Below are 19,666 nucleotides of genomic sequence, written 5' to 3'. Positions count from 1 at the left end.
ATTAAACGAATAAAATTAACCGAATTAATAAATATTTACCAAATTTCTGAAAGTTTCAGAAAGATAGAAGTCGATGAATAGAACCCATATAAAGAAAAGTAAACGAATTAATAAATATTTGCTAAATTTCTGAAAGTTTCTGAAAGGTAGAAGTCGATGAATAGAACCCATATAAAGAAAATAAAACGAATTAATAAATATTTACTAAATTTCTGAAAGTTTCTGAAAGTTTCTGAAAAGTAGAAGTCGATGAATAGAACCCATATAAAGAAAATTAAATGAATTAATAAATATTTACTAAATTTCTGAAAGTTTCTGAAAGTTTCTGAAAAGTAGAAGTCGATGAATAGAACCCATATAAACAAAATTAAACGAATAAAATTAACCGAATTAATAAATATTTACCAAATTTCTGAAAGTTTCAGAAAGATAGAAGTCGATGAATAGAACCCATATAAAGAAAATTAAACGAATTAATAAATATTTGCTAAATTTCTGAAAATTTCTGAAAGATAGAAGTCGATGAATAGAACCCATATAAAGAAAATAAAACGAATTAATAAATATTTACTAAATTTCTGAAAGTTTCTGAAAGTTTCTGAAAAGTAGAAGTCGATGAATAGAACCCATATAAAGAAAATTAAACGAATTAATAAATATTTACTAAATTTCTGAAAGTTTCTGAAAGTTTCTGAAAAGTAGAAGTCGATGAATAGAACCCATATAAACAAAATTAAACGAATAAAATTAACCGAATTAATAAATATTTACCAAATTTCTGAAAGTTTCAGAAAGATAGAAGTCGATGAATAGAACCCATATAAAGAAAATTAAACGAATTAATAAATATTTGCTAAATTTCTGAAAGTTTCTGAAAGGTAGAAGTCGATGAATAGAACCCATATAAAGAAAATTAAACGAATTAATAAATATTTACTAAATTTCTGAAAGTTTCTGAAAGTTTCTGAAAGGTAGAAGTCGATGAATAGAACCCATATAAAGAAAAGTAAACGAATTAATAAATATTTACTAAATTTCTGAAAGTTTCTGAAAGATAAGCTTCTAAGGTTTCTAAAGAAAAGCTTGAAATACCAAAATGTTTGGAAAGGTTATCTTTAGCGTATGAAAAAAAATGGAGATCGATTTGAAATTTTTAGAAAACGATGCACACATGAGAGAATTGATGGCGTTTGATAAATAGTGAGACTGTTACCAACGGTTAGGATATCGTGTTCGTTGGAAGAAACCGTAGGATAAATGACGAAGAAGGAAGTTGAAATGCTAAAAACGCCAGGCCAACGAAACCGACGTGCACCGGTAGCTCTGGAAAATCTTCGTCAAACGGTACGTCAGCGATTGCAATGCGAGACGAAGTCTTTGTACGCGGCCTTCCAGAGGTTTCTCTGGCCTTTCTAAAACGGCCTCAAGAGAAATGCGCCACCAAAGAGTAGCAAGCTGCACCCGGAATCCTCCTTTCGATCCAACCTCCTCGGATTCATCCACGATTCGCGACAGATTTCCTCCATCTCTTCATCAAGCGCCAAAAATTAAGGGGTCTGGTACCTCTAGCGGTATGGAAAACGAGGCATTTTTTTAAGCAACACTGAAGATAAAGTAAGCATTCAATTATCCTGAAACTTTGTACTGTATTTAGGTATAACAAATGTTGAAAAAAACCCTTGGCAATGTTTAAAAAATATTTATAATTAAGTCTACACAGCACCATGTTCCCGAGCCACTTCTTGTTTTGATGGCCAGCTGGTGTGCAGGATTGTGATAAAATGGTTGTTAAGTACAACAAAAACCGAAATATTCCATTAACTATGATAAATGTCCTAGGCATTGACGATGAGACATTTCAATTTATAGAAAAATGAACAATGTGCCAGATATTTGAAACTTAAAATCGAATTTTAACAGAAAAACGAGTTCTTATTACGAATATTTTGCAGAATTATTTGACAATTTTGAAAAAAACGGATCGTCAATGCCTAATAAATATGATAGTAAAGATAACTGTAAATTTTCAAAGCAATTGATTAATTAGAACTGGAGTAATGCTGCACATCGTTTTGTAAAACATAGTTCCGTGGAAAATGCATTTAACGCGCTACAGGACGCAGATACACGTCATCGTTTGGGGCTCTAAATTTTCAGCAAAAACATTGTTCCGACACTGAGACCTTTCGCATAACGTTTTCAAGGCTTCAAACTATTATTTAAGCTAAAAAAAAAAAAAATCGAATTTTTCAATATTCTAGAGTTACCAGACCCCTTAATTACTTTCCCAATGCATAAAGTCACAACAATAACAGAACAAATTTTTAATATTACAGGGTGGTTCCAAATAACATGCACAAGCGAAAGGGAGCTGATTCCTTGTGGAAAAATAAGAAAAATAAAAAGAATAAAATTTTTGTTATTTCAGCTTAGTTTTCGAAACAATCAAATTTGAAAATTCGCTCTGCGCTAATAAAATTTACCCTGCGATGTGTAGTGTTTAATGTGTTTGCAAACAATGTTTACATGATATTTACATCATTTAATATTAATTCCAAATCGTCCCTAAAATTTTGTAATAACAGGTACTCGAAATTACAATTTATTCATATAATTTACTAGCATACCTCGTTTCGGCTTTGCCCGTCCTCGTGCAAAATTAATTAATGACGAGACGATCGTCCTGACATATATATCCGCGATAATGCAATTCTCTCGCGAGAAAGCGCTCGATAAGCTCCGCCACCTGGCGGTAACATCGCAGTACTGCTACGGGCGAGGTATCGCGCGGGCCGAATACGCGCATCATAAAAGTGCGCGTATAACGCATATTCGTAGAAATTTTTCGATGTTTTTTTTTTATAAACCATCAGTGAAAGTAGACCTTTCCAACGCATGTGCTCGTTTGAAAATCGGTTGAGTGGTTCTCGAGTTATAAAATCACGAACATAGGACAACTTATTTTTATATATACAGTCGCGTCGGTATTTATGTTGACGCTGTTGTATTTCTGGTATTGACGATATTGTTCCATAATTTAAACACTTGTACGCGTCCTTCCGTACATTCTGACATTGTTTACATTATGTACAAGAAATGCCTCAGTATACCAGTGAGTGTCAAAGCGAAAACACCGCGTACAATCAAATAACAGCCAATCTGTAAAAATATTTCCTAAATTTGGTTCGCCGGAAAGTAAGTTGACGTAATCAAGTTTTTATTTCATTAATAAAATTTTGCTATTAAACGCGCATTTAATAATCTGATAATGTATTTAGTCTCTTATATAATGTTTTTTTTTTTTGTTATGTATTGTTATTGTTAAGAATTGGTTACTTGTAGCATGCCGAAAATACGGGAATTACACGAGTCTGAAAGATTATTAATTTATAAAAGAAGGAGAGAAGGCCAAAGTTTGCAACAGATTGCCACAGATTTTGGGATATCAAAGGAAGGGGTGCGAAAAATTTATAAAAAGATAGAGACTACTGGGAAACCTGAAAATTTAGTTAGAACGGGAAGAAAAAGAAAAACAACTCCCCGTCAGGATCGAGAAATTGTTAAAATAACAAAAAAGGAACCATTTATTACTGCCAAACAGATCAAAGAAGATTTAAATTAGCCAATAGGGACCACTCAAATAAAATCCCGTTTATACGAAGCTGGGTTGCATGGTCGAATATCTAGGAAGAAGCCACACATTTCCGAAACAAATGCTCGCAAACGTTTAAATTTTGCAAAAGAGCATTTTAATAAACCGACTGCATTCTGGGAATCCATAATTTGGAGTGACGAGTCAAAATTTGAATTACAATCAAACAAACGAAGGAAATATGTGTGGAGAAAAAAAGGAGAAGCTTTTAAACAAAATGTTATCACCTCCACCGTGAAACACGGTGGAGGGTCTATAATGTTATGGGGCTGCTTCAACAATGAAAATGTAGGAAAATTAACAGTTATTGATGGTGTATTAACAGCAGCGAAATACATCGATATTCTAAAAGAAAATTGTTTCCATCAATTCAAAAATTTGGGCCAGATACAGGATACATATTCCAACACGACAACGATCCGAAACATACTGCAAAGATCGTTAAAAAATTTATCGACGAAAACAATATATTGCTGCTTTCTTGGCCATCGCAGAGCCCTGATTTAAATCCGATCGAGCACTTATGGGACGAACTCGATCGAAAAATACCAAAATCGGACCGCTATACAAAACCAAAATTGATAGCCGCACTAAAAAAAGCATGGGATGAAATACAGCCCAAAACGTTAAAAAAATTAATACACAGCATGCCAAATCGTTTACTGGAAGTAATTAAAGCCAAAGGGTATCAAACTGCTTATTAAATATTTTTCTTACTGTTACTTATAGAATTATAATTTACTTTATAACCATTGTCAACTTACTTTCCGATAGACGTTCATTAGAAAATATTTGTTAATGCTATTGTTACTCAAATGAACATAATTAATAAGGTGACGTTATTTGCTTAAGACACGAATAAATTTATTTTTGTAAACATTTCGTATTTTATTTATTTTTATTGTATCCTTTTACGGCTATTTTATAAAAATGATAAGTGTCAACTTAAATACCGACGCGACTGTATGTATAGATGTATAGATATGTGGTTACCTAAAATTTTCAAATGAAAGATTTGTAAATTTTAATTTTTTGTTTATATGGTAACACACTCTGTATATTTGTGAATTATACGAATTATTTGTGTATTTGAAATTATAAATACGTAAAAAGGGACTCGTAATTCCAACAACAAAGGCTCTTGATGTTGTTGGAATGTTCAAAATTTAGCGCCATTCAAAAGAATTCGTGAGCTCTTATGTTTTCGTTTTTGTACGGTATGCGGCGCCACAGTCGAATGAGTGACACTTGGTTTCGGCTGTGCCGCATGCACCCAATTCTATTTTGTAAGAATTAATAAATAAAATACCTTTGTTACTCAAGAAATCTATCAGATGTTATGGTGGATTCTGGATTTATCGTTAAAAAAGATTCGTAAACTTATTGCTTTTACCTTAATTTAATTAATTCCTCGATATATTGCAAACTTAATTTTAACCTAGGCGATCGATAAACTTGACCTTTTAAATAACATTACCAGAGTAATAGTGACTTAAAACCTGTTCCCAGAGGTTCAAGTTGACACCTATGTAAAAGTCATTTTCAATCATGCGTAAATTACAACTGATTTCAATGATTTCTATCGGGGATTATTTTACATACTTTACATATGTGCAACTTGTAGCAATTATTAAATATTTGTTTAAAAAATTATGATCGTAACAGCTTACCCTGCCATGGGGCAAATTTCTTACTTATTTAAATAAATGTAATTATTCTTCTTACTTAAATAAATGTAATTGCAGGCATTAATAGTAAGAAGTGTACTTTCAATGAATATTATTTACGATATTGAAAATAGATCACAAAATGAGTGAAAAAACCCCCAAATAGTAGTCTCTACACCCAAATGAAATACACTTGGAGTCAAGATGGCGTCGTTCAACCACTTCTTTCTGGAGTGACCAAGGGTGACTAAATGCGTGGTTTGAAAATCTTTTGAAATTGCTTGGGGTTTCAGAAACGACGAAGTTCGATGGTTAATTTGTGTGCATCGATCACGGGGCCACGGGTGAAAGTTTCATACGTTTGGCTGTCCAGTTTTTGCGAATTCGTCTTAGCTGGATGCCGTGGAAAGTTTAGAAAACGTCGGTCGTGGGAAATCACGGAGACGGTCACGTATAGAAATCGCGATAGAATTCTGCTTGGTCGTCTGCATTCGCCGGAGAAACAATCTGGCCAGATGCAATAACCTGACCTTTTCCATCGGCATTGCGTTCCTTTTAGAGGTCTGTGTGGCGCAATTCTGAAGCTTATTCCAACGTTCTGCTTGAATTATTCCTTATACCTCCAAAAGGACAAACCCAATCCGATCCAGTTTTAAGGATATTAACCTCTCGTTCCATTTTTTTAGATGAAAATTTCTGTCAAACGGGGTTTAAAACTCGCGATCTTGGCGCTGAACTTCTATTGGTCACGCGCGAATCAATTACGCGTTTGATACATGCAACCAGAAATTATTTTCTTTTAACGATTTGAAATTTTTTAATTTCGCCGAAAAATTTTACACCTTCTCGAATTTTTTACTCGAAAGTGGGTAGAATTTCGAGGGTATGTCTAATGACCCAAAATTATTGTAATTGATCCCCGCAACCGAAAACAATTTTTCCAGAACGATTCGAAATTTTTGAATTTTGACGAAAAATTTCACACCTTATCGAATTTTTTTCTCGAAAGTGGGTAGGATTTCGAGGGTATGTCTAATGACCAAAAATGAATGTAATTGACCCCTGCAATCGAAAATAATTATTCCAGAACGATTTGAAATCCTTCAGTTTCCCTGAAAAATTTCGACATTTTCTGAATTTTTTTCTCGAAAGTGCGTAGGAATTCGGGGATATGTCTATTCACCAAAAATGATTATAATTGATCCCCGCAACCAAAAATAATTTTTCCAGAACGATTCGAAATTTTTGAATTTTGACGAAAAATTTCACACCTTCTCGAATTTTTTTCTCAAAAGTGCGTAAGATTTCGAAGGTATGTCTTTTGACCAAAAATGCTTGTAACTGACCCCTGCAATTGAAAATATTTTTTCCAGAAAGATTTGAAATTTTTCAATTTCGTCAAAAAATTTAAGCAGCCTTTTCTTAAAAATTCGTATTTCATTTTTAATAAATTTGTTTGACGCTGTACCGAAAAGTTGTGTAATACTTTTTTGTAGCTATCCATGAGCTCTACTTCAGAAAAAAGTTTCATCGAAATATATTCACTATTGTAGGAGTTATGGCTGTTTGAAAATTGGACCATTTCTATTGGGTTTTTCATATTTTACGGGATTATGGAACAACTTTTCGAATATTTTTGGAACTTCTACATATTCTCCACTAAAATACACGTTGTTTGCCGTTTGAAACATTAAAATCGGCCAATCCGTTCAGAAGTTATGACGTTTTAAAGATTCGCATGAAAATTCGGGCAGACATTTCTGGCTAGAAATTATATTTTCAGTAAGGAATTTTTTTCTCGGAACTGAGTAGGATTTCGGGGGTATGTCTTTTGACCAAAAATGCTCGTAACTGACCCTTGCAATTGAAAATATTTTTTCCAGAACGACTTGATATTTTTTAATTTCGCCGACAAATTTCATACTTATTCAAATTTTTTTCTCGGAACTGAGTAGGATTTCGGGGGTATGTCTATTGACCAAAAATGCTTGCAATTAACCGCTGCAACTGAAAATATTTTTTCCAGGACAATTTGAAATTTTTTAATTTCGACAAAAGATTTCATAATTATTCAAATTTTTTTCTCGAAAGTGCGTAGTATTTCGGGGTTATGTCTATTCACCAAAAATGCTTGCAATTGACAGCTGCAACTAAAAAAAATTTCCAAAAACGATTCGATATTTTTTTTTTTCACCCAAAACATTCAGTAATTACTCGAATTTTTTTCTCGAAACTGCGTAAATTTCGGGGGTATGTCTATTCACCAAAAATGCTTGCAATTAACCGCTGCAACTGAAAATATTTTTTCCAGGACAATTTGAAATTTTTTAATTTCGACAAAAGATTTCATAATTATTCAAATTTTTTTCTCGAAACTGCATAGGATTTCGTAGTTATGTCTATTCACCAAAATTGATTGCAATTAACCCCCACAACCGAAAATAATTTTTCCAGGATGTAATATAATATAACAATGAAATATTTTGTGAGCCTGACGAATGTGCTATGCAGAAAAATTGCTCGTGCGATTCTCGATGTATGCGAACGTTTCTTCGGAATGTACGACACGCTAGTTAATTCCTCGCGAGCAGGGTTTCACTAATTTAGTCGCCCAAGATACGGGCGTGAAGCAACGACCTGATTCATAAAAATGATCTATGCAAATCGATGGGAGGCAGATAAGTCGCGGTAGCGTGGAAACAGGTGTTAATGCGATTCGACACGGAAGTGATAAAACATCCATGGAAACGACTCGAATTTCTCATTATCTGTAGCGAAAAGCTGAGCAAACCGCGAAACACGCCGCGTCCCGCAATTATGCACGCTTGCAAAATTTTAATTTACATAACGACCGGAATACGAAATACGAAATACGGAGAAGACGGGTGCAATTACGTCGTCCGGGACAAAAGAAGATCTTCGTGGTGTTGGCCACGCATTTCGTCATCGTTCGTTCGCGAATTGGATCGACTTGCCACTTTAAAACGTAATCATTAGTTTTCCCACCAAGTAAAAATCACTAAATTAATAAAACGTTACAACGATTTCCAAGTTTCTCAAATAAAACAATTTTTATAGACTACAAGTTATATACATAGACCTACAAGAATAAAATAATAAAGTTAATGAAAATAAATACAATATTTGATGTCATCTTGTTCGATTCTATTTTAACGAAAGAAAATAATTATTTAAACCGTATAATATATAGCTTGAAATGCTTCTAGTCATCAAATTTTACAAAATGGACGGAGCCCAGGTGACCAAAACATCAAAGAAGACATTTTAAAGAGTGTCTACTAACAAATAATTCGGTTACTCGATTGTAGATCTGTATAAAGAGAGAGCCGATTTTTATGTTCGCGCAAAACTCAAGACCTATTGAACCGATCTTCCTCAAATTTCGACACGTTATTTCTGCATACTCTAGGGCGGGCATAGGCTATGTAGCATGTCCCAGAAGCGCGTTATTAACATGTAATTTATGTGCAAAGATTTCATGTGTACGACTGTTTGGCAGACCACGTGACCCCTGTATACGACAGTCTACTTGCGCGCGCATGCGCATATTCGGCCCGCGCGATACCTCGCCCGTAGCAGTACTGCGATGTTACCGCCAGGTGGCGAAGCTTCTCGAGCGCTTTCTCGCGAGAGAATTGCATTATCGCGTATATATATGTCAGGACGATCTTCTGGTCGTAAATTGCTTTTGCACAAGGTAGGGCGAAGCCGAGATGGGGCATGCTAGTTATAAAATATAATTCAGTATTTCTATTAATTTCCCATGAATAAAGAAATTTAAGTTTAAATAGTCTGACAATTTTATGGAGTAGTTTTGTTTAGAATAAAGAGATAATAAATTAGGAGGAGTATTAATATTATTAATATCAATTTTAATTTTATATATTATACCTATATTAAATAATTATAATGTTATATCTAGTAAATTTTATCCTATTAACAAAATAACATTTTGATTATTTATCCATTTATTTATTTTACCTTTAATTGTATTGTATTATTCATAGTTATTTTACGTTCATGCACTTCAAGAATTCATTTTAATCGAAGTAACTGGCCATTTGAATGCAATTTTTTGATGCCATTTTGAAGAATATTAAACTGTCCTTTTTTCCCAGAGAAATTTGCAAGTTTTTGTAATTTTTCATTTCTTCATTTGTTTCGTCAATTAGGTCTTGTGTTACAATATATAAACATTAAAAAAGGTTTAAGTAACTATTTAAACTTTACCACGTTTCGAACGAAATTATACAAAATATGTATTTGTTTTACCTTAGAATTATTCAAAAAGATGATAATATTTCTTTAAAATCTTTTCGACGTCGTGGAAGTTTTCTCGGGGAAAGAATTTCTCAGCGATTATGCGATTCATAAATTCCATCTGGATTGATAAAGTCGTTGAGGAAGTAGACGAGTCTAATTCCAAGAAAGTCGAAAGCCGGCAGTTAAATCCGCGAGCGACGCCGCGCCGGGACGAAAGTAAAAGTGAAGCGAGGCCAATTTACTTTTATCGTGTACCAGCGTCGGTCCATTACACTCGCAGCGGATAATATCCGTCTATAATCAGAGATCGATTTCATTCCGTTCGATCAGCTTCGATACGCAGCCACGATAATCGCCGGTTTCCCTTCAATTTTCTAGCAATTCCGAGTACAAATGGAATTCGCCTCGTTCTCGATCCGACATATTTTCAACCACCTGTTACAACAATAAACACCCACTATAGATAGTATTTACATATTTTCAACCACCTGTTACAACAATAAACACCCTCTATAAATAGATTTCATTCTATTCGTGACTTCTCCATTACTCTAATAAAAACAGTTTGTACGCGTAATTTTATATCCAACGAATTGTATAATCAAGGAGAAAAATTACACGATTCGAAGAGTATTTTTATACTAGCGTAACATTATAATTATTTAATTTAGCTGTAATATATAAAATTAAAATTTATATTAATAATATTAATACTCCTCCTAATTTATTATCTCTTTATTCTAAAACAAAACTACCCCATAAAATTGTCAGATTATTTAAACGTACATTTCTTTATGCATGGAAAATTAATAGAAATACTAAATTATATTGTATAACTAGCATGCCCCGTCTCAGCTTCCCCCGACCTTGTGCAAAAGCAATTTATAACCAGACAATCGTCCTGACATGTATATCCGCGATAATGCAATTCTCTCGCGAGAAAGCGCTCGAGAAGCTTCGCCACCTGGCGGTAACATCGCAGTACTGCTACGGGCGAGGTATCGCGCGGACCGAATATGCGCATGCGCGCGCAAGTAGACTGTCGTATACAGGGGTCACGTGGTCTGCCAAACAGTCGTACATATGAAATCTTTGCATATAAATTACATGTTAATAACGCGCTTCTGAGACATGCCACATAGCCTATGTCCGTCCTAGAGTATGCAGTAATAACGTGTCAAAATTTGAGGAAGATCGGTTCAATAGGTTTTGAGTTTTGCGCGAACATAAAAATCGGCTCCCTCTTTATATAATAGTATAGATATAGATATAGATATATGGATGCACTACCTGAATGAAGTAAGATAGCAGACCAAGTTTTATTTTAAAACGGACATTATGACGTAGTTTTAATATTCAGTGTTGTAATATAGTTTTAAAATATACATATATGGTTTCAAATTTCGAAATTGTTAATGAAAACCAGATTAAATTGTTAATGAAAACTAGAACCACCTTGTAATCACCTAGTAAGTATTTGGATACACAGTACCTGTTTAGAATTTTTCACCAAGTTTAGAAACAAAATTGAAAAGTATCTGAAAATCAACTATTCAACACAGAACAATAATTAATTATAATTAATTATATAACTCTATTATCCTAAGTATGAATAAACTATAAATACCAATTTTAGAGACAAATAGCACTCATTAAAGGATTCATTGTTTTCGAAATATTCTGCCTTTTAGTTTGCAAGTAAATGTGAATTTTCGAGATATTAATCACAATATAAAAATCTCTGAAAATCTCTTATTTAAATTCGTCCAGCGGCTAAAAATATCCATTACGTTAAATATATGCAATTTCGTATTTTGTACGCGTCCATTTCTCTGAATTTAAATTCCGTCGTTATTTCGAGTATTTTTTATGTTTTTCGGAATAAAATGTACGAGTGTTTGCTGTATTTGCTGCAACGAGGAAAGACGAAGAATGCAATCCTCGTTACATGAAGTCATCGGGCAGGAAACCTGCAGAATCTTGCGTGATCCCGTAGCCATTCGCGCAAAAACAAGTTCACTTAAGAGTTATTCGCGGGCATTAGAATTCAGAAGAATCCAGTGGCATATTTGGTATTCGCGCATGCGTGCACTATGGAAATCGTTTAAACTATTCTGTCACATAACACCATGGAAGCTATACAATAATTGCACGTGATAAAAATAATCAGAAAAATTCATGAAATCGTAATTTGCTAGTTTTACGATACGAATGGAAAGAATATTAATCGACTGAAGAATGCAACGAAATAATTACATGCAAAATACTTGTGTCTCTTATGCAAAAATAATACATATTTTGTTGTAGTACATAATATAAATTACCAACGTATACAATAGAAACATGTAACCTTTAAATTGTTTTAAAGAATTTCCAAACTTATTTCTTATACCAAATTAAGATAAACCTCCTACATTATGAGGCTAAAAAACCTTATTTCTGTCACTCTAATTTCATTTAAAATACCAAATAAATCCTAAAATGTGGTACATAACAAAATCTAATGTAAAACTGTAAGTGTATAAATATGAAAAAAATATTCTTCTTTAATGAAATAATTACATGCAAAATACTTGTGTCTCTTATGCAAAAATAATACATATTTTGTTGTAGTACATAATATAAATTACCAACGTATACAATAGAAACATGTAACCTTTAAATTGTTTTAAAGAATTTCCAAACTTATTTCTTATACCAAATTAAGATAAACCTCCTACATTATGAGGCTAAAAAACCTAATTTCTGTCACTCTAATTTCATTTAAAATACCAAATAAATCCTAAAATGTGGTACATAACAAAATCTAATGTAAAACTGTTAGTGTATAAATATGAAAAAAATATTCTTTTTTAATGAAATAATTACATGCAAAATACTTGTGTCTCTTATGCAAAATTAATACATATTTTGTTATAGTACATAATATAAATTACCAACGTATACAATAGAAACATGTAACCTTTAAATTGTTTTAAAGAATTTCCAAACTTATTTCTTATACCAAATTAAGATAAACCTCCTACATTATGAGGCTAAAAAACCTAATTTCTGTCACTCTAATTTCATTTAAAATACCAAATAAATCGTAAAACGTCGTGCATAACAAAATCTAATGTAAAACTGTAAGTGTATAAATATGAAAAAAATATTCTTTTTCCCCGAAAAAAACGTATAAATGTCTATAGTTAACATTTTATTCATATACTAGCATGCACCTTCTCGGCTTCGCCCGACCTTGTGCAAAAGCAATTTATGACCAGACGATCGTCCTTACATATACATCCGCGATAATGCAATTCTCTCGCGAGAAAGCGCTCGAGAAGCTTCGCCACCTGGCGGTAACATCGCAGTACTGTTACGGGCGAGGTACCGCGCGGGCCGAATATACGCATGCGCGCGCAAGTAGACTGTCGTATACAGGGGTCGCCTGGTCTGCCAAACAGTCGTACACATGAAATCTTTGCATATAAATTACATGTTAATAACGCGCTTCTGAGACATGTTACATAGCCTATGTCCGTCCTAGAGTATGCAGGAATAACGTGTCGAAATTTGAGGAAGATCGGTTCAATAGGTCTTGAGTTTTGCGCGAACATAAAAATCGGCTCTCTCTTTATATAATAGTATAAAATTTCTAAATTCAATTTGTGTTATCATGAATTAAATGTATGCAAAGGGTTAGGAATAACTGTTACCTCGAACGTCTGGAATTGATTCATACATTGTATTTAAATAAGTGTTTTAAAAATAATGAGAAGTTAATATTTTCTGGGACAGTCTAATAGTGCGATGTTTTCAGGTCAATTACAGAAGCAGCAAGTTAATTGTATCTCACAAAGAAACAGGTGTAACGAAGGTGTAGAGTATTCCTGACAGACGTCTCCCAGATCCACGCATCTTGCTTTGCAAATGACTATCTGGTTGCAACAGGATGCGCAACGGAAGCCCTCTTGCAAAACGTCGCTTGTCTTTTGCACTGAAAATACCTACGACACGCATCAAATGCACTTTGTTCGATGGGGACGTAGGCACGAGTGGACGTCGCACGTGAGAATGCGAATCCATCGTTTGCAATTCAACGATATTTAATCGAATCAAAGATGAAACACTTTCGTAAAACCCGAGGGCGTAGGAAACAATATATTCTAATAAACTATGCGCAATCGGAACTTTGCAAATCCACAAACTTGCAACAGAGTCTATTCTCGATGATGAAAGGAGAAGAAAAAACGTTGGAAGAAGTTTCGTAATTTGGTCGAGCATTTATCGAATCAATCTATAGGTCCTGGTATAAACAATAAATACGATAAATATTCTACACCATCGGTTTTTTAATTTATATTAACCAGGAAGATATTTAGACACCCTTTTTGGGAAACAGAAAATAGAGAAATTGATAGTAAAATAGTATATATGTCGGAGAAACAGAATCTTGAACCACTTCTCTAGGGCGGTTAACATTTGGTCCTCTCGGGCGACCAAGCCTTTGTCTTGTTATCATATGCATATCTTTTTTAAACTTCGAACTAAATAAACTTTCACAAATAATAAACTCAAACACTTAAACGGAACGAAAGAAAGGATGCTCAACGTAAAACTAATGAGTCCTTTGCAAGGATTTCTATTTTGATTTACTCGCACAATCTTTCTGTCTGATCACCCTTTTTCAATTCTTTTCTCTTTCAAAAGTTTCGGTAACCAGACAACCAACTCGGCTACCTTCAAAGGCCACATTCAAACGTCAACGCCAACCAGACGTACGTTTGCGTTTCCGATGACATTCTTTGCATCGATTAAATTTAAGAATCGATAAGGGGCAATATAACTTTATTATCACAAACTGAAGTAACATTCAATTAGAACAACAACAACTGTTTAATGGATTCCGACATATATATATTCTTCTTTAGAAATTTAAACTCAAATAGATATTGTAGAATGTACTACTACAGGTGTAGCTTTTATCAAACAACATACAAAATGCATAAAATAGTATATTGTTATTAATTTTGCGTACTACAAAATAAGTGTGAAACAAATATAAATAGTCTTATACAGGGTGTTCGACACCACCTGAGAAAAATTTTAATGGAGGATTCTACAGGACAAAACAAGACGAAAATCAAGAATACTAATTTTTTAATTAAGGCTTTGTTAAAAAGTTATTAACGTTTAAAGTTCCGCTCGAACTGAATTTTTTTCACGAAAATGCGCAGGAATTCGGGGATATGTCTATTCACCAAAAATGACTATAATTGACCCCTGCAATTGAAAATATTTTTTCCTGAACGATTCGAAATTTTTGAATTTTTTCGAAAAATTTCACACCTTCTCGAATTTTTTTCTAGAAAGCGGTTAGGATTTCGGGGGTATGTCTAATGACCGAAAATGAATGTAATTGACCCCTGCAATTGAAAATATTTTTTCCATAACGATTCGAAATTTTTGAATTTTGTCGAAAAATTTCACACCTTCTCGAATTTTTTTCTCGAAAATGGTTAGGATTTTGGGGGTATGTTTATTCACCAAAAATGAATGTAATTGACCCCTGCAACCGAAAATAATTTCTCCAGAATGATTTGAAACCTTTCATTTTCCCTGAAAAATTTCGACATTTTCTGTATTTTTTTCTCGAAAGTGCGTAGGAATTCGGCGATATGTCTATTCAACAAAAATGATTATAATTGACCCCTGCAATTGAAAATATTTTTTCCAGAACGATTGGAAATTTTTGAATTTTGTCGAAAAATTTCACACCTTCTCGAATTTTTTTCTAGAAAATGGGTAGGATTTCGAGGGTATGTCTAATGACCAAAAATGATTATAATTGACCCCTGCAATCGAAAATAATTTTTCCAGAACGATTTGAAATTTTTAAATTTAATAGTTAATAACTTTTTAACGACGCCTCCATCAACAAATTGGTATTCTTGATTTTCGTCTTATTTTGGCCTCTGGACATTGACAAATACTTTTTCTAAGAAATATTCTTCGCCGTAAAATGAACATAATTAAAATAAAAAGACATTATATAATTGCACATACCGTGTGGCTAATAAATAGTATGGAAGAGTTAAAAGCAAATGTATGATAAGTTACTCTTTGTCGATTGCACCATAAAATAAGATTATTTTGATTTACACTTTGCATTTATTTTTCAAGACCTTCACCATAGACCGAAACGTCAATAAATAAATTTAAAGAAACTAAAATATGTTTCGACATTCCCGCTGTTTCGCTACTCATGGCTTTTGAAGCTAATTCAGCGAGATGCAATTACTGGCAAATGAAGTCCGCTTGCTCTAGAATCATACAAACAGGATAACCAGCGAATCGCTGCACACTTTTTCGCGGGTCACTGAGTAACCTCGATCCACCGTTAACAGTTACAGCCTTTCTACAAGCAGACTAAAAACAGTAAAAGCTTATGGGTTTTTTTTCGATCGGTTTGATTTTAGTGAACACGGTCATGCACGAGTACCTGTACTCTCATTACAGAGAGGATCCTAATAAAATATCCCTCGAAATCACCTTTGTTAATCATAATTAACTATCATAAAAGCTCTAACATGCTGCAGGAATTATTATTTATTTTAATTATATTTCTGACTAAAAATAAACGTTTGCAATGTTCTATCATTTATCTACAGTTCTAGTGTCATATTTTAGTTAGAGTCTTACTTTGAAATAATAAATCCAAAGTATTAAGCAATATTTAATTAAAAATTATATTTAATTATTGATAATTTTCACTGGATATATGAAAATTTTTCTATTATTAAATAGGATTTTTAAGCCATAACAGACTATTTCATAAGAATTTCATTGCATATCATTTCAAGATATTGTTATAGTCAATTTACAATATTTAATTAAAAATTATATTTAATTATTGATAATTTTCACTGGATATATGAAAATTTTTCTATTATTAAATAGGATTTTTAAGCCATATCAGACTATTTCATAAGAATTTCATTGCATATCATTTCAAGATATTGTTACAGTCAATTTACAATATTTAAATATTCTCGGTTTGTTTGAAATTTTGATAGAAAAAATGACATAATTGTTATATAATCAGAGGAAGAAACGTCCCAAGTAATGTTTCGAAGCATTGCACAAACGGAAATGCTGATTGTAAATGAAACGTGATTGAAAGAGTTTTTGAATGTCGTGTGCAGTGAGTCGTGTTGTGAAATAAAGTATGTAAAATATGCACAAATGTCTTTTAACGAGCTAGTACAAGGTTGTACGTATCGTGTGCAAAGGGGAAAGTTTTCCTTGGAAGTAACGTGCAAATAAGTATACTTATTTATGTGGACGTGTGTTAAACACGACACAGCACAGTCTATGAACAACTGTTGTCTTAATAATCGTACGTCTATTATCTCATACAGAGTGGCAAATCAAAAACGGAATACGTGCATATCGCGTTTGTTATTTTATTTTATCGAAGCTTAACAAATAATTTGCTTTGTTGTAAAAATTGCAACAAGTGCAAACAGCATTTTTCAGTAGTCCAAAATAAATTTGATAGTAGTCAAATAGTCCACTATTTGCAGTGGACACATATGTTCCTTTCTATGCACAACTAAACTTATTTCATAACTGGAGATCAGCAACATAGACATATATTTTAATGTAATATTGCTTGATTATCATTCTACTAATATTGAATATTCAATCATAATTTTATAATGGAAATAATCACAAGTAAAGAAATTTTTATATTATAAGAATTATTGTATAATTAATATTCATGCTTTAGCATCTTCACGATCATATATTAACGAAAATATTTAATATAGCATGCCCCGACTCGGCTTCGCCTGACCGTGTGCAAAACCAATTTATAATCAAACGGTCGTCTTGACATATGTATCCGCAATAATGCAATTCCCTCGCGAGAAAGCGCTCGAGAAGCTTCGCCACCTGGCGGTAACATCGAAGTACTGCTACGGGCGAAGTATCGCGCGGGCCGAATATGCGCATGCGCGCGCAAGTAGACTGTCGTATACAGGGGTCACGTGGTCTGCCAAACAGTCGTACACATGAAATCTTTGCATATAAATTACATGTTAATAACGCGCTTCTGAGACATGCTACATAGCCTATGTCTGTCCTAGAGTATGCAGGAATAACGTGTCGAAATTTGAGGAAGATCGGTTCAATAGGTCTTGAGTTTTGCGCGAACATAAAAATCGGCTCTCTCTTTATACAGGGTGTTCGGCCACCTCTAGCAAAAATTTTAATGAGCGATAGTAGAGGCCAAAATAAGACAAAAATCAAAAATACTAATTTGTTGGTGGAAGCTTCGTTAAAAAGTTATTAACGTTTAAAGTGCCGCCCTTACTGAATTTTTTTCTCGAAAATGCGCAAGATTTCGGGGGTATGTCTATTCACCAAAAATGACTGTAATTGAACCCTACAACCGAAAATAATTTTTCCACAACGATTTGCAATTTTTTAATTTTCTCGAATAATTTCACACCTTCTCTATTTTTTTTCTCGAAAGTGGGCAGGATTTCGTGGGTATGTCTAATGACAAAAACTGATTGTAATTGACCCCCGCGACCGAAAATAATTTTTCCACAACGATTTGCAATTTTTTTTCTCCGTTGAAAAATTTAGGCACCTAATTGGATTTTCAGTAAGGAATTTTTTTCTCGAAAGTGCGTACGATTTCGGAGGTATGTGTAATGATAAAAAACGATTGTAATTGATCCCCGCAACCGAAAATAATTTTTTTAAAACGATTTGAAAAATTTTTTTTCGCCGAAAAATTTCAGCAACTACTCGATTTTTTTTCTCGAAAGTAGATAGGATTTCGGAGGTATGTGTACTCACCAAAAATGATTGTAGTTTACCCCCGCAACCGAAAATAATTTTTCCAGAACGATTTGAAATTTTTGAATTTAATTGTTAATAACTTTTTAACGAAGCTTCCATCAACAAATTAGTATTCTTGATTTTCGTCTTATTTTGGCCTCTACTATCGCTCATTAAAATTTTTGCTAGAGGTGGCCGAACACCCTGTATAATAGTATAGATAGATATTTTGAATTATAAATATTAGCATGGAAAATTATTTACCACACTGTGAAACATTTATTTATGATATTAAAAATAAGTAGAATAGAAGAAGATCCTAGCCTGAACTAAACAAAATATAACAGTGGGTGTTACTAGTCACAAAAATATTAAATATAGATACAACAAAAAGTGGTATGCGACTCACCGATCGTAGAAAGCAGAAGAAGTTATGAACGAAGTCATTTGGAGAAGTTCTCTGGATCCATGAGATGTCAGGATGCTGTAAAAAAAAAATACGAAAAATATGACACACATAAATATTTGTATGAAAAATTATTTACCACACTATGTAACATTTATTTACGATATTTAAAAAACGCAGAGTACAAGAAGACCTTAGTCTGAACTAAACAAAAATTTTGAGAGATAATGTCCCTTTTATATCATTAAATATTTAAGACATGATCGATCTCAATTTAATACACTTTTGACGTCAGATTGTCGGTTGCATGATCGCAAATTAAATTCGTTCGTCGTTTAATGGCAATCACGGAAGCGATTCGTCGTTGCGAAAACTTTACTGTCCAAATTATTACTAACGCGATCACGTCAGCCATTGCAATTTGTAGGGTAAGGAATGCGTTAATTGCGTATGATAGAAAGTCACGGTTAATCGAGTACCTCTTCGACAAACGTTTCTCTAAAAGAAATCTGCACAGTGTCTGACGTGCATTATTCTCAATTCGTAAAAGACAAAATTTTATGAAAGTAAAAATTAAAGATAAATTTACAGAGTTACTGGTTTGCAACAATTATCATTATCAAACTTCTTCAATCAAAATAGTTTGTATTATACTTGAGTTATATTAAATAATTAAACAAATACTTTCACATTTTTTCTTTTTAAATTATAAAATTTTTTTTTCCTTAGTTTTATAATTGCATCGTTTAAGACTAAACAGTTATGGTCGAAAGCTTTAATAAATATTGTCGTTGTTACAAATTTTTAATTCAACGTTTTTTA

At 33.1% G+C, this 19,666-nt stretch overlaps 1 protein-coding gene across 1 annotated transcript in view; it reads right to left on the bottom strand.

Moving 5' to 3' along the window:
• LOC122402631 overlaps nucleotides 1-19,666 on the bottom strand; it is a 72,100-nt gene that overhangs the window by 49,264 nt on the left and 3,170 nt on the right. The window contains exon 2 of the mRNA XM_043405582.1: nucleotides 18,848-18,922. The gene's annotated coding sequence lies outside the window, so the exon portion shown is untranslated. The remainder of the gene's footprint in view (nucleotides 1-18,847; nucleotides 18,923-19,666) is intronic.

The sequence above is a fragment of the Colletes gigas genome, unplaced genomic scaffold, assembly GCF_013123115.1.
Source record: "Colletes gigas isolate AHSC1104 unplaced genomic scaffold, ASM1312311v1 Colletes_gigas_Sc00038, whole genome shotgun sequence".
Classification (NCBI taxonomy): Eukaryota; Metazoa; Arthropoda; class Insecta; order Hymenoptera; family Colletidae; genus Colletes; species Colletes gigas.
This window is presented reverse-complemented; position numbering and strand designations above follow the sequence as displayed.